A 16,422-nucleotide genomic window follows, 5' to 3' on the forward strand; every position below is an offset into this window, starting at 1 on the left:
CGGGTGAAACTGAGTCTCTCAGAAGCCACGTAACCCCGGTTTGAATACACTGTCCTGACTTACTATTGAGTGGGAGGTGGAAGGTGGAAGCCAGCCAGCCACCCGGTAGCGGTCTGATTGCATTCTTGTAGCTGCAACCATCTGACTCCTTTATTAGGACACCTAGATGGGTCGTGCCTGGGTATTTACTTATTTGAATGAATTTTATTTTTTGTAAGTTACTTATTTTGTTCCCTTTACTACACAGTACACAGGAGATTTCACCTCTGAATTTCATTTTCCTGGGTAGTAAAGGGGATGTTACAGAATAACTGTTTTACAAAGAGACCTTGGGGCGGAAGAAGGTCATGCAGCGCTGGGTTAGAGGCGGAAGAAGGTCATGCAGCGCTGGGTTAGAGGGGCAAGAGGACGATGGGCACCGCCTGGAAATCCTCGACCGGAAGTGGAAGTAGGCACTGGTAAGACTCTGGGTTGCTTCCCTTTCTGGGGAGTGAGGCTGGGGCCATGGAGGGAGGATACACACACACTTGATCATACACGGGATAGTGTCATTGTGTCCGTGACAGCATTTTCATTTTCACGGTGTAAGAATGGGGAGGATTACTGATGATGTTACCAAGCAGCCAGACGCGGGAGCTCCAGTGGGCTCTGTCGTTCCTCTCTACTGCCCAGCTCCTGAATACCCTTTCTCCGGGTGGGGGGCATTCCTTGTCTTAGGCGCCCTCAACAGCAGGTGGAGCCTGCCTCCCGCTACAGAAGCTAAACAGGCACTCCCTCTCGGGGGCTCCCCTGCGGCTGGGTGTGGATCCATGTCCTAGACACATATGGAACAGGTGCACCTGTCCCGGACTTCGAATGAAGATGCGATTGCTTCTCCCTGAGTAAGGAGGAGAGCCGTTACTGAGGAGGTGATGTTTAAGCTACGTCTTGAGGGATAAGTAGAATTTCAGCAGGTTGGGAGGTTGGAGGAATGAGCAGCAGACGGATCAGAGGGTTGGATGGGTGCGCGGGCGGCCCGGGTATGGCAGAGGCATAAATGTGGAGATACTTTAAAACAGGTAAAATGCCATTAACTTTACTCATGGGTGTTGGAATCAAGGGCATTGATAAGGAGTCAGAGGACCGAGGCTCAAATATGGCTGGTGTGACCTTGGGCCAGTCCCCAGCCCTCTGGGCTCACTTTCCTTACTTGGAAAAAGGTAGTCCTACCACTACTGGTGTGCCCTCCTCACATAGTTTTTGTCGGTCACGGGAAGATGAATGTAAACTGCTTTACATGGAAAAGGCTGAACAAAAAATAATTATTAGAAATAATGTGTGTAGGGGGTGGGATACACAAAATAGTGAGAGAGCGCAAGTCCAGGCTGAGAGAGGTTAGAAGAAAGTCATGTCTGAGGCGGAATTTGGTCAAAGACGAGCTCTTCCTCAAGCGTAGGGCTGGGGAGGTGGGGACGGGGTGGGGTGAGCAGACAGCAGTGGCCAGGCAGCTTCCACAGCTGGAGAGCTGGCCGGCATCAGCGGGAGCACAGATACTCAGCTAGATACTCCTCTTCTGGGGACAAGGCTCCTCCGGTGTCTCCCTGAGGTTCTGGTCTGAATATGTCAGCTGCTTTGGGGGTGCTCCCAGTCTTCAGCCACCCTTGCTACAAATGCCTTGTGTTGTTTGCTTTCTCTAGTAGACCAGTGTCTTCTGTCACTTTTTGATTCTTAATTTTCACCCCCAGGAAGGAACTCTAAGCTTGGCCCACGCCCCCATGTTCCCTCAGGAAGAGCGTGAGGTACAGGGGTGGAGAGCCTGTCAGGCGTCTCCTCCGCGCTGCCCATGTAAATATCACGCTTGCCGTCCTCAGAGCGCTCAAGGTCAAGCCTCCACCCTCCTAGTTCCCTGGGCTGCAAATCAGAAGTAGATCGACACCACCTTCCTGTTTACATCCCAGGTGATCGTGAAATCTTTTTTTTTTTTTTTAAGATTTTATTTATTTATTGACAGAGATCACAAGTAGGCAGAAAGGCAGGCAGACAGAGGAGGAAGCAGGCTCCCCACTGAGCAGAGAGCCCGATGTGGGGCTCGATCCCAGGACCCTGAGATCATGACCTGAGCTGAGGGCAGGGGCTTTAACCCACTGAGCCACCCAGGCGCCCCAATCATGAAATCTTGAAGATACTGTAGGAGGTCTTTGGGAATTCACAAATTAAGTAGTCAAGGGTGTGAGGATTTGGGAGCAACTCCGAAGTCCATGGGCCTCCAGCCATTTGGAATGGGGATCACGGCTCACCTAAGTAGGTGGCAGTGTCAGGAGTTTCCTAAAAGTTCTACAAAGCCCCAGCAGGAGTCGAAAGGGCAGCATTTAGCACGTGACAGCAGATAGTCTAGTGAGTGATTCTTTTAAAACCAGAGAATCCAGAAACTCTGCCAAAGCACCCCTTCTATGACAAGGATCCACTCCCCCTGCTCCAAAACATCTGTGGGGCCCCCCCCCCCCCCCCCCCCCCGTTCAGGGGCCCGGCCCAGCCTACAGCCCTTTCTCCAGCTGGCGCTTCCACCCAACCTTTTCCTCCCGGAGCCGCCCTCCTGCTCCAGCCACAGTCATCCGTGCGGTGACTCCACGATTGAAGACCTGGCTCACATCACATGCTCTGTCAACTGGGTCAGTGTCACCAGCATCCTGTGTGTGGTCACGTCCTTACTCGTACTTACATTCCAAACCACAGGTGGTCAGCTGAGAGACAAGACCAGAAGACGCTGACGGTTCCTCGGGGACATTAACTGTACAGTGGGAATGAAGAGGCAGGACAGAGGACTGGTGCCCCAGGGGCCCTGGGCTGGAAAGCCACGCACTGGTCCCTCGAGGGCCTGGAGAGCTAGGACAGGCCAGGAGCCCAGAGTTCCTGGGCCCCCTGCCTGCCCGCCAAATACACAGCCTCAGGGGATTCAACTTCATAGGTCGGAGTGTCACACCCTGTGGTTGGAAAAAGTTGGTTGGAGGCAAATGGGTTCTCTCCAGAGCTGGGGTAGATTCCAGCCCTTCTGCCCTGAGGAAAATGGAGGAAGTGAGGTCAAGGTCCTGTCCTTGATCTGGTCCACGGCTGGCCTCTGCAGGACCCAGGCCTGGCCGCGGGCTGGAGGGGAGGGGTGGAAGAGGCAGGAGCTGCGCAAGAGGAGCTCTGCCGTAGGAGGAGGAGGAGCAGCTGGAGGAGAGCCCCAGGGAGGAGACCAAGCTCCAGACGTCTTCCTGCCAACGAACCCAGGATTTTTGCTTCTATTCAGGCCGACAGATTGGGAGATGATTGGCATGGCCAAAGTACTTTGCTCTCTTTCTTGACTCTGTCTTCAAGGTAGCGGCTTCCGTGGCTGTGGTTCGGGTCTTTGTCCTCACCCTGGAGGTGACTGGCGAGGAGACGGCCTCACCGGAGGGCATCACTCCCGAAGATCCAGTCGTGCTCTTGGCAGGCGCGCCTGGAGAGGCCGAGGCTCTGGCCGGCCTGGAAGGAGCCGGCCACATGCTTGGAGGAATGTCCGTGGATCCCTGGCGCAGGCTGGCCGAGTCAGAGGGCGGACTCCCAAGGTGGCCAAACAGGAAAAAAAGAAGACGACAGGCTGAGCCAAGCAGTGGATGCAGGGCAACCAGCGCTCGGTCACGGTCATGCCCGCCTTTGGCAAGAAGACGGGCCCCAGTGCCAACTCTTAAATCCACTGTAATCCCGCTCTTCCCGACGAAACCACTACATCCAGTCAACAACAACAACAGCACAACTTTGTCACGGTTCCCAAGAGCAGGGGCACACTGCCACTCAGGCCTCGTCGTCGGGAGTGAGGGGAAAGCACGGGCCAGAGCCTTTATTGGGGTTTTGCTGGAAGGAATAGACGAGGCAGGGTAGGCGCACTGGGCAGGCTGAGGAGGGGATAGTGGGGGCAGTTTCAGTGGACTCTGGCTCCAGGGGCATCCCGAGTGGTCTGGTGTCTGGCCCTGGGGGGATTTAGGTTAGGAGAAGAGTTCCTGGCTATAGTAGGGACCTGATAAAAGGAGGTGAATGTGCGCCACCTTGAGGGGCGAGGGGCGGATTGGTTGGTTTGTGTATCAAATGTAGGCTCTCCTGCGAGTTGTCTGCTCTTTCTAGAAACAGCTAACCATGGGAGGGGCAGTCCGTCTCTGGGCCTGAAAGGCCCCCCCCACCCTTACCCCCAGACTTTAAAACATCACAAAATACAGAGAATAGAAAGCAGAATGTCAGAATGTGCCCGAGCATCAGGGAGTCTTGGAGAGGCTGTAACCTCCCCACGAACCCCACCCAGTGAGGTAGAGCATGAGAGACAAAAGCATCACAAGAGAGCAGGAGGCTAAGCTCCCTCAGACACTGGGCTGGTGTGGTGCAAACACGTTCTACTCTCACCCAGCCTGTGCGGGGGTGGAGGGGTGCACTCAGGCTTCGGCTTTGGAGTGAGACCTGGCTGAGTGCCACTGTGTGACCAGGGATAAGTTACTTCACCCTTCTGCGCCCAAGTGGATGGTAGGGAGAATTAAAGGAATTTGAGGACAGAAGCTTCTCTACTCGAGCTCCTTGCTCTGCCAGTTGCAGAACGCCTCAGAGAGCTCTCTGGAACTAACTAAAAGAAGGCTGATTTCCTGACTCCACCTAGACCTTCATGTGACCTGGGCCATCCCCAGTGAACTGCGGAGACACACCAAGACCAAGAGGAGTGAGTGTGTATGGGGACACAGTGGGGTGGAGCTGAATCACTCAGCATGACCCCGGGAGGGCTGGCTAGGCTTGATGGGCGGTGGCCACTAAGAGCTGGAAGCAGGCGACCAGGGCCCTGGGACACAAATACCCTTTCTGGAGCTACACACGGGGGGCTGGCCCCCCTCGGCAGGGTCCGCAGACCTGCTGTAGCCCCAGTACTGAAGCGGGAGCTGTTCACCTTCACACGCCACAGACTATTTTCAGCTCCGTGAGGCCCAGAATGAGAAATAAATTCACATCCTCAGAGGAAGATCGAAATGTCATCTCAAGTTCCTAGAAGTACCTGTACATTCCAAACTGTGGAGAATGAACTATTTGCTTATTATTTTTTTTAAAGCTTTTAGTTATTTATTTGACAGAGAGAGATCACAAGTAGGCAGAGAGGCAGGCAGAGATAGAGAGAGGAGGAAGCAGACTCCCCACCGAGCAGAGAGCCCAATGCGGGACTCGATCCCAGGACCCTGAGATCATGACCTGAGCCGAAGGCAGCGGCTCAACCCACTGAGCCACCCAGGCGCCCCTGCTTATTTATTTTGATGTAGACATTTTTATTTTTATTTTTATTTTTATTTTTTATTTTTTTTTTTTAGATTTTATTTATTTATTTATTTATTTGACAGAGAGAAATCACAAGTAGATAGAGAAGCAGGCAGAGAAAGAGAGGGGGAAGCAGGCTCCCTGCTGAGCAGAGAGCCCGATGCGGGACTCGATCCCAGGACCCTGAGATCATGACCTGAGCCGAAGGCAGCGGCTTAACCCACTGAGCCACCCAGGCGCCCTGATGTAGACATTTTTAAAAAGATTGTTTTTTTATTATTTGTTTGAGAGAGAGAGGGCAAGAGAGAAAGAAAGCACAAGCGGGGTGGGGGGCAGGGACAGAGAGAGGGAGAAGCAGACTCCCTGCTGAGCAGGCAGCCCAATGAGGGGGTCTGTCCCAGGACCCTGGGATCATGATCTGAGCTGAAGACGGAGGCTTAACCAACTGAGCTACCCAGGTGCCCCAAATACAAACATTTTAAAAACAATTTGAATTGTTCATGGGTGTCTCTTTTCTTTCTCAAGATTTTATTTATTTATTTGATGGGGTGGTGGGGGGAGGGGCACAAGCAGGGGTAGTAGCAGGGGAAGAAGGAGAAAGAAGCAGGTTTTCCCTGGAGCAGGGAGCCCTACACAGGGCTTGATCCTAGAACCTTGAGATCGTGACCTGAGCTAAAGGCAGGGTTTAGCTGACTGAGCCACCCAGGCTCGCCTTCCTGGTCATCCTCTATCTGCAAATTCCATGAAGGCTAAAAATCAAGAGTTCTCTTGTAATACTCACTCCGTAATCCTGCCTACTCCCACAGCTACTCCTGATGGAGCAACGTCTTGCTGAGGTGATTTCACAGGATTCTGTAGGCAACACTGTCATCACCCATCTTCAGGCCAGTGCTGTCACTGCGTGAGCCCACACCCCGGGCCCTAGGGCACCCCGGTTTTCTGAAATGCCTGACTCATCCTACCCAGGCTTTCTTGAAGAAAGTGAAGTGAAATTAAGCCCTCCCACACGCCTTTAAAAATGTATACTCTAAATTCCAGTTGTCGTAGTAACATCTTCATGCTGCCCGCTGCCTTTTATATATTTTGGTGCTGATGGACCATCCGTTACCATGAGAACAGGAATGTCTTCACACAGCGAACCTTGTGGAGCTCAGTTTTGTGTCGTGTGCAAAACAAACCCTGTGTCAACAGGGCCAGCCTCAATGGAGCTCTGATAGTTAACAATGGAATGGGACCTAGAAACCCACTAGTTTCACTTGGTTCTCTGGATTTTATTTTGGGAAAAAAAGGTGTATTTTTTTTAAAAGACTTAGTTCTCTTGTTACTCTTCAGTGGTTATATTAGTTTCAGAGATTAATTTATTTGAGAGAGAGAAGAGGGTCAGAGGGAGAGGGAAAGAGAGAATCCTAAGCAGGCTCTGTGCACCATGAGAGCCCCAATTGGGGCTCGATCTCATGACCCTAAGATCATGACCTCAGCCCAAACCAAGAGTCGGCTGCTTAACCGACTGTGCCACCCAGGTTAAATGCATATTCCTTCCTTCAGAACTGAAGAGATATTTGTTCACGCCTGCCACACAACTGTAATCATCTCCACTTTCCCAGTCCGACCCTCTAGTGACGGGGTAGTGCTGACCGAGCAGGCATTCCCTGCGACCCAGAGCCAAGGTCTGTGCATTGATTCTCTCTTTCAAAGGTGAGTGTTTGAAATATGTAAGCTCTCTGAGTTCAAGGACATAACACCTGCTTCTTCAGAACTCTCTGCAGAGTCCTTTTGGTTAATTGATTTGACTTGAAGTTTTCCATTCAGATGTACAGAATGAAGTCTGGGCTGAGAATTTAAAGTAGTTCGTTTCAGAGGACTTGTGTGTGGGAACCGACTGGAAGGTAGGAAGAAGCCAGCCCCACGGTGTGAAGAGTGGGCTGCGTCAAGGCCACATTCTTTACAAAGTCAGATCGCTAGAACTGCGGAGCCGGTTCGTGCATCTGCCACAGGCTGGGCACTGGGCTGGGCACCGGGTGGCATGAGCGGTGTGTGCTTCCTCACTTCATCCTCACAATATATGTTCTCTTCTCAGCTTTCATTTTACAAAGGAGAAAACAGAGCCACGAGTATTAAGGCAACTTGACCCAAAGTCACACACCTAACTACCCAGTGGAGCTGGGATTTGATCAGCAGCATCTTGCTCCACAACCCAAGCACTTGACCTCCAAGCTAAGTAAACCTACCTTTCACAAAGACATCATCCACCCAGGGCCAGTGGGATTGGGCTTTGTACATCTGTGCAAACTGGAGAGGGAGACGGCAGCACCGGGACCGTGTTTTAACAGATGACGGCCTGAGTTCTGTCCCTGTGCATTAGTGTACTGCTGTGCCTTCACCAGCAGAAGGGAGCTGGGCTCAAGTGCAGGGGTGAGAATCAAGTCATTGCCAGCGGCTCCGTCCATCAGTTCCTGGTCCTCCAGAAAACAGCGTGGTCCATAAAGAATTTTAGTTTTTGACCCCATAATCCCAGTGATGGGAATTTATTCTAAGAAAATAATAGAAAACAAATCTATACACAAAAAAGGCATTCACCCAGCATTACACATCACTGCAAAAATTGGCAGCCATATAAACCTCCCAGTGTCACAGATCGTCAGGTAGACTATGATACATCCATTGAATAGAACACCACACAGCTATTAACAGACAGCTGTGAAACCAGACGTTAAAAAGATTATAATTTCACAAACATTCAGTTCAGCATCTGAAAATTACCCTTCACTAAGACTATGACAGTGCTTTTTTAAAAAAAATTAGTTTATAAGAAGATGGCCAACAGACACTTGAAAAGATGCTCAATATCACTTATCAGGAAATTCAAACCAAAACTACAATGAAATATCACCTCACACCAGTAAGAATGGCTAATATCAGAATGATAAGAAAAAACAAGTGTTGATGAGGATGTGGAGAAAAAGGAACCCTCAGGCAGTTTGGTAGGCATATAAATTGGTACAGCCACCGTGGACAACAATTTGGAAGTTCTTCAAAAAATTAAAAATCGAAATCTCCTAAGATCTAACAATTTCATTAGTGGGTATTTACCCAAAGAAAATGAAAACACAAATTCAAAAAGAGATACACACTCCTATGACTATGGCAGCATTATTTATAATAGCTAAAGTATGGAAGCAACCTCAGTTCAATCAGTAGACAAATGGATAAGGAAAATGTACACACACACACACACACACACACACACACACAGGAACGGGCTGCCCTCTTTGATAGAGTCTTGGAGGGTGATTTCGGCGGTGTGGATGGAGCTCAGTGGTCTTACAGAAGACCACCGGCTGCACACATCTGGGAGCAGACTGCCAAAGAAGTCAAGGCTGAAGGACACTTGGAGACAGAGAAGGGACCAAATGGAAGTGGGCGATTCAACTCCCATAGCCCACAGGTGCCCATATGGGAGGACACGGCTGTTCACAGCTCTCCCGGTGACCATGCATGGCAAATGTGACTATGGTCCATATAACGGTGACTGGTGCCCCGGAAGCCAGGGACCAGGAGATCCAAGAAGCTATTGTCTGAGGGTCACCCGCTGGCCAAGGGCACTGTCTGATGAGCTGGCCTGAGTCTGCCCAGTCTTCAGATTCCTGCACCCCTGCTTGTGCCAAGCCTGCTGTGAGCCTGACCTCTCCGTGACAGCTTCTCTGCCTCATTGTTAATTTTACATCCTCATTGTACATTTTACATCCTCACCCAGGAGCAAAAACACAAGGCTGGTGTAACTGGGGGAGGCTGTTCAGAGAGTAACAGATTCAAGGTGTGAATTAGCAGGGAGGAAGTACAGACTCTGAACCAAGGAATGTCAAGCGAGGCCAGGGATGAAGTGTTTTCTGTGGGAAATAGGTCGAGCAGTTGGAGGGTCAAGTGGGCAGTGGCATGTGGTGTGCTTCGGGGGCCTCGAGTGGAGTTGTGCAGGAGGCCGGAAAGAAGGCCTTGGTTTCTCTGAGTCACAAGAAAAGGAGGAGAAATAAGGCTGTGTGCAGAGGGAGGGAGCCGGGTGGGGAGGGAGCCCTGGGGGAGGGAGGATCTCATCTGCTTCCCACCCTCCACCACTGCCCAACTGCAGAGATAAAGCTTCTTGAAGTTTCTGTTGTATAAGTTGTCCCCTTCCCTCCCAGATGGAGAACAAAGAGCCTTGGTTGATTTTGTGTTTTCTTACTGTGGTAAAATATATGCAACAAAAAAAATGGATCACTTTAACCATTTCTAAGTAACTGGTTTAGTGGCATTAGGTACATTCACAACGTTGTACAACCATCATCACTGTCCATTTAAAAAAAATTTTTAGAGGAGGGGGCAGGGGGCAGAGGGAGAAGGAGAGTCCCAAGCAGGCTCCATGCCCAGCACAGAGCCTGATGGGGCCTCGATCTCACAACCCTGAGATCATGACCTGAGCCAAAAATCAAGAGTCAGATACCCAACCGACTGAGCCACCTAGGTGCCCCCATCACTGTGCATTTACATTTTTTCATCATCTCAGACAGAAACTCATTAAACAACAGCTGCCCTTTCTGCCCTCCCCTTCGCCCATGGCAACCACTAGTCTGCATTCCAGCCCTATGAATGTACCTGTTTGAGAGAACTCACGTGTCATACAGTATTTATCCTTTTGAATGTGGCTTAGTTCACGTAGCATAACATTTTCAAGGTTCATCCATGTTGCAGCCTGTGTCAAAAGTTCTTGTTTTCAGGCTGAATATATTCCATCGTCTATATAGACCACGTTTTGTTTATCTGCTCACTTGCTGATGGACATCTAGGTTGCTTCCACCTTTTGGCTGCTGTGAATGCTGGTGTACATGTATCTGTTTGGACCCTGCTTCCAATTCTTTGGAGTATATACCTAGTAGTGGGATTGCTGGGTCGTAGGGTAACTCTATGTTTAACTTTTGGAGGAAATCACCAAACTTTTCTACAATGGCTGCACCAAGCCTTAAGCTATTTAAATGGAGAATCTATTCCAAAAGCCTCAGGTCAGCCTGGACTGGAGAGATGGTCTAATGTCTAGAGTTCAGGAGGTCAGGGCCTCCCTGGATGTGAAATGTGGGTGCCCCATCCTAGCTGGAGGAGACAGGACACACTGGAGATTCCAGAATGGGGGACCAAGAGGAGTCATGTTAAGTAAAAAGTGGTTGAAGGAACTGGAGTGTTTGGCCTGGAGCAGAACAGGTGTCTTCCCCAAGAACTGTCTCTTAGAGTGTGTAAGGCTGCCATGCGGCAGAGCGAATGGACCTTTTCGTAGCCATGGAGGGAAAAGGGGAGAGCGGGTGAGATCCACCAGGAGACCAGCTCTGGCTAAATGCTGCTTTGAGAGCAGGTTGTAGAGAGGGTTCCTGGAGTGGGTCATCGCTAAGGCCCCATGACTCGGGGAGGTCACTGAGAAGCCAGGGCAGAGCAGGAACTCATGCTTTATGGGACTCTCATTGTTCTTCTGTCTTGAACAAATGGAAAGGTTCAGCTCAGTTTTGGGGTGTCTGGTTTTTTTTTGTTTTTTTTTTTTTGGCAACTGACAAAATCTTGGGCTTTCTTTTTTACACAGGAAATCAGGAAGCATACAGTCTCAGTACAAATAGTAGTGTAATTAGTGTAATTGCCAGATTATGAGTTTCATTGTGATAAATTTAAACATCAATCAAAATAAAATATTTAAGAACCATCATCTTATTTGAATGGTTTCTCTAGAAATTGGGAGAAGAAAATGTGGTCAGAGGTAAGAAGAGTTTCGAGACTTAAAACTCTGCTTTAGGGCTGCCTGGGTGGCTCAGTGGGTTAAAGCCTCTCCCTTCAGCTCAGACTATGATCTCAGGGTCCATTGGGGCTCTCTGCTCAGCAGGGAGCCTGTTTCCTCCTCTTTCTCTGCCTGCCTCTCTGCCTACTTGTGATCTCTCTGTCAAATAAATAAATTCTTTTTAAAAAAGAACAACAAAATTCTGCTTTAGGGGCGCCTGAGTGGCTCAGTCAGTTGAGTGTCAGACTCTTGGTTTCAGCTCAGGTCATGATCTCAGGATTTGGGGATCGGGCCCCGTATCAGACTGCCTGAGAGTCTTTCTCCCTCTCTGCCCCCTCTGCCCCTCTCCTGCTTGTGCTCATGCTCTCTCAAATAAATAAATATTAAGACAAAACCAAACCAAGCCTCTGCTTTGCTCAGGTATCCTGACCCCTTGGTCACCTCTACAGGTGACTCAATAAACACAACACAGGAGCACAGATGTGGCGTTCTGAGGGTGCATTTCTTCCTGAAGCTGCCTCTCTCTACCAGTTGTTTCTCAGCCTTTTTTAGTTTCCTTTCTTGTTTTCTTTCTTTCTTTTTTTTAATTTATTTATTTGAGAGAGAGACAGTGAGAAAGAGCATGAGTGAGGAGAAAGTCAGAGGGAGAAGCAGACTCCCCATGGAGCTGGGAGCCTGATGCAGGACTCGATCCCAGGATTCTGGGATCATGACCTGAGCCGAAGGCAGTCGTCCAACCAACTGAGCCACCCAGGCGTCCCTCTTGTTTTCTTTTTTAAAAGATTTTATTTATTCATTTGACAGAGATCACAAGTAGGCAGAGAGGGAGGGGAAGGAAGCAGGATCCCCACTGAGCAGAGAAGCCCGATGCGGGACTCGATCCCAGGACCCTGAGATCATGACCTGAGCCGAAGGCAGAGGCTTTAACCCACTGAGCCACCCAGGTGCTCCTCTGAGCCTTTTTTTTTTTTTTTTTAAATTACAGAAGCAATGCATGCTTCAGATATTTATTAGCGCTGTCCAGCAAATATTTCTGGTTCCCCTGTGTGGCATGTGTGGCATCGCATTTCCCCACTCCCTTAAAGTTAACTGTGGCCACGTGCCTTGTTTTAGCCAGTAAAATGGTTAGTGATCGGTCACTTCTGGGTGGGAACTTCAAGAATCCATGTGCAATTTACATTTCTTTCTTTCCTTCTCTCTGCCGCAACCTACAACACCCCAAATGCAGGCTGCTTGGTGAGCCCAGGCCCCCAAGTGAGGGTGATACGGGACAAGCCCCCAGCCTACCCTCAGTGGACATGGAGCCTGAGGGAAAAATAAACCTTTGGGTTAGCCCTCCAGGAACTGGAGCTTTAATAAGAAATAAACCTTTGGGGCGCCTGGGTAGCTAAGTGGGTTGGGCCTCTGCCTTCAGCTCAGGTCATGATCTCAGGGTCCTGGGATTAAGCCCTGCATCGGGCTCTTTGCTCAGCAGGGAGCCTGCTTCCTCCTCTCTCTCTCTGCCTGCCTCTTTGCCTACTTGTGATCTCCATCAAATAAAGAAATAAAAATCTTAAAAAAAAATAAATAAACCTTTTTGTTTTAAGCCACTGAGATTTTGGAATTGTTACTGTAGCATAAATAGCTTCAAAAGGGGCACCTGGGTGGCTTGGTCAGTTAAGCGTCTGCCTTCAGCTCAGTTCGAGATCTCAGGGTCCTGGAATCGAGTCCCACAACGGGCTCTCTGCTCAGCGGGGAGTCTGCTTCTCCCTCTTCCTCTGCTGCTCCCCTGCTTGTACTCTCAAACACGGGCAAGCTGGCAAGGCCTGCTATCAGAGCATTACATTTTAGGAGGGAAGAGAACCATTAATCAATCAGCCACTTAACTATAAGAGTATGGAGACATATGGAGTCCTGCAGAGTGCATAGGGCATGAGACCTGCTTTGGCCCTAGGTCAGGGAGACTGCTCTTGGAAGATGCGAAGCTGGGATCTAAAAGGGGGCCGGGAGTTAGCCAGGGGAAAGGGAGAATTGTGCCCTACACAGAGGGAACAATATGAGCAAAATGTCTGAGGCAGAAAGTAGCTATAGTGACAGGAATGCAAAGAAGAGGGTGAAAATGTGCTGGGAGGTGGGGAGGATGCAGCTACCTGTCCAATCAGTGCTTGGGGACCTTGGTGGGAAATCTCGCCGCACCCCAAGAGCAGTGGGTCACCATGGGAATGTTTGAGGCAGAAGGGTCACATGATCATACCATATTTTTAGATGGCAACTGCCAATATGGGATTATCAAGGTAAGGAAGGTCTACTGAGGAGAAAATCAGTCCCAAGTTGGCTTTGACCCACAGGACAAAACATGATGCAGCCCCCAAAGCCAACAGCAGGTGGCGCTGTGTGCATGGCTGCCAGCCACTGGGAGCATCTGGCCACCTCGGTGAACCTGCTTCAAGCTGGGGCATCTCTGGGTTCTCACAGAGACGCAGAGACACTCGCTACATCCTTCCACCACCAGTGTGGAGAAAAGGAACGCACTGCAGGGCCAGGGGCAGACCTGGCTTCTGACAGGAGGTTTGGGTTTGTGCACCAGCAGCCAAAGCTTCCGTGTTCATGTTCCTCCCCTATTTTATAGAGAAGACCGACGCAGGAGCCTCATCCAACAGACCATGATCCCTGTTCCCATTCTCTCACCCTCCCCGACATCTGTGCAGCATGTGGCCCCGCAGACCCCCCTTTTCTCCAGATTTCCTCACCCTTCTCGCCCTCCTCCTCTATCTCGGACAGTGCCTCCTCTTCCTTCTGTCCCATGAATGGAGATTGTCCCCATGGCTCCTGACTCGGCGCCGCTTTCTTATTTCTACAACTGACCAGCCCCTGGTTCCAACCATGAGCTTGCCTGGAATACATCTAAACCTACACTCCTGGCCAGCCGATCTATCTGAGCCCTAGTCCCAAATTCCCTGGTCTCCCAAGGAAGAGGTCCTCTTCACCTAGCTTGTGGTTTACAGCCATTTGTTCACGTCTGGTGCAGCCACTGAGGCTGAGGAGCTGAGGAAAGGGAGAAGGGGAGAAGTGGTCCAGGCCACAACCATGTCCTCCCTCTGGGCTCTGCACCTCTCTCCTCTGCCGCCCAAGCTCTGCTGACCATAGGTTTCTGCTTTTCTGCAACTTCAGCTTGTTGGGGACCCCTGAGGCTCCAGCTCTTTCGTGGTCTCTTTCTATGCTTCCTTCAAGTGACAACTTCCTACGTGCCTGGTCCTCTGGGTCTTTATAGGACGGAGACTCAGATGGACCCACTGGTCTTGGAATAGACCAGGCTCCCTGTAGCAGCCAGTGGATGAGTTTTCAGGGGTCAGAAGCCTCCTGCTGGTCCAACCAGCTGTGCCTTAGGGAGTAGTGTTACTACTGGTCAGGTATTACTAAACATGATCACCCAGGATAATTCTTCATGGGATGAGGGGGGCGGTTAGGGTTAGTGTGGTTGACGGGAGTGCTTTCTTCTCCCCTTGCTGTGATTCATCCCCTTATAGACGAGATCTTGGAAAGAATTTGCTTATGTTTTTCCTTCACTTCCTCACCTTTCTGTCACACATCTTTTCTCTCTCACCTTTTTTTTCTCAAATACTTTTTTTTTTTTTTTTTAAATCTCAATCCTATAGAAAGGTTGAAAGAAAGTACAGTGAACACACAGACCCTTTACGTAGACCGGGGTTCTCAACCTTGATGCCATAACATTTGGGGCTGGAGAATCTGCTGTTGCGGAAGCCTGTCCAGAGCACTGTGAGGTCTTCAGCAGCTTTCCCTGACCTCTACCAACAGATGCTGGGGGCATCCCCTTGACTGGGGCAACCGAAAATATCTCCAACATCACCAAATGTCCTTTAGGAGGTAAAATAGCCCCCTGGGGAGAACCACTGACCTAGATTCAGGAAACTTTTGTCATATTTGCACGTGCAAACACAGTGTATATATATATATGTACCATATGTAAATACACACATATATATTTCCTATATACATGTAATCATAGTGAGCAAATGTGGCAAAATGTTAATCTGTGGTTCTCTAGCATATTATATATGCATGTATGTGTATTTCACATAGAGAGTACAAATGTGGCAACATGTTAAAATATGTATTTTATACATGCACGCATGCACACTTTTTTCCTGAAACATTTCAAAGTAAGTTGCATATATCACCCCTCCCCCTCCCCCAAAACACTTCAGCTCCTGAGGATAAGATCGTTCTGGCATATAACCACAATAAGATTATCATGGCCAAGAAATCCACATCAATACGGTATTATTTTAAAGCCTACATTCATTTTTTCCTCAACTTCCCAGTAATGTTCTTTGTGGATTTTTGGTCTGCAGTGTCTCTTTCATGATAACACAGCAAACACTCCATCGAAGGGGAAACAGACTGCCCTCCGTCATGATGGGACCCATGCTTCAGCCTCCTTTGCTAGGTATCAACCGTGCCCCCGCTGATCAGATCAGTACTTCCTCTATTCCAGGACTGACTAGCCTTTCTGCTCATCATTTAACAAACTCAAGAGAAGAAATCCACTTCCAGATGATCTCCTTAGCCTTTATTTAAATGTCTGCCGCCTGGCACGTCTCCCTGGATGACATCTCCATGCTGGGGACAAGATCAGAAACAGCTCTGCAAATCCCACCCCTCAGAGTTCCAGTAAGCATCAGGGCTCAGATACCAGCTCTGGAACCAAGCACGGCTGAGGAGTGCATGAGACCTCCTACAAGCTGAAAGACTCAACAAGCGTTCTGGCACCTGGTTAGGCCACAGTAACTAGAGCAGAGCTCCTCCCCAGGCGTCCTCCAGCATCTGCACCGGGCTGGGGCAGGGGCTGTGAGCCTTCCCCCCCCACCCTTCTGCCCTTTGACCGTCCCCCCCAACCCACCCCAGCCACCGTGCAGCACGCTCAAGTTTGAGAAGGGCTGAACTGGAGTTAGTGTGTTCCTAAACATAAACCACTTGCATTGGTCCCAGGAGTGTCTAGCAGTGTGGCGGGGGTGTTCCCTTCCCAAAGCCTGTCCACAGAGAACCAAGAGGGCCCTCCTCCAGGTTAAGAGCAGCACCAACCTTTACCTGAGTGAGCCAGGGCCCCTTTGGCAACTAATCAGGGTCTCAGAGTCCGCACAGATGGCACAGCTACAGGAACGTCATTTCCAACAAACTCACGTGCGGTGCGAGTGCCCCACTTCTCCAGTACAAGAATTCGCGTGATTGCCTTTTCTCCTCTGATGCTTATGAGATTCCGAGTCTTTGGTTGCAGCCTTTCTTTTTTTTTCTTTCTCCACGAGCCTTTGAGGTCCTCACGAAGCAAGCTGCGGCATCATTAGAAGTAATTCAGGCAA

The 16,422-nt window shown here is 49.8% G+C and overlaps 2 long non-coding RNA genes across 4 annotated transcripts in view; both read left to right on the forward strand.

Moving 5' to 3' along the window:
- Positions 1-16,422, forward strand: part of LOC309845745 — a 413,192-nt gene that overhangs the window by 92,325 nt on the left and 304,445 nt on the right. The window lies entirely within an intron of this gene.
- LOC309845740 lies at positions 279-3,468 on the forward strand. 3 transcript variants are annotated; one of them, XR_014301485.1, is made up of 5 exons: positions 279-344; positions 377-458; positions 718-908; positions 1,725-1,937; positions 2,713-3,468. It is a non-coding gene; the product is annotated as an uncharacterized lncRNA (long non-coding RNA). The 3 variants fall into 3 exon arrangements; XR_014301484.1 differs by having other exon boundaries at positions 718-1,937; XR_014301486.1 differs by lacking the exon at positions 1,725-1,937.

This window comes from Mustela nivalis (assembly GCF_964662115.1).
Source record: "Mustela nivalis genome assembly, chromosome: 12".
NCBI lineage: Eukaryota > Metazoa > Chordata > Mammalia > Carnivora > Mustelidae > Mustela > Mustela nivalis.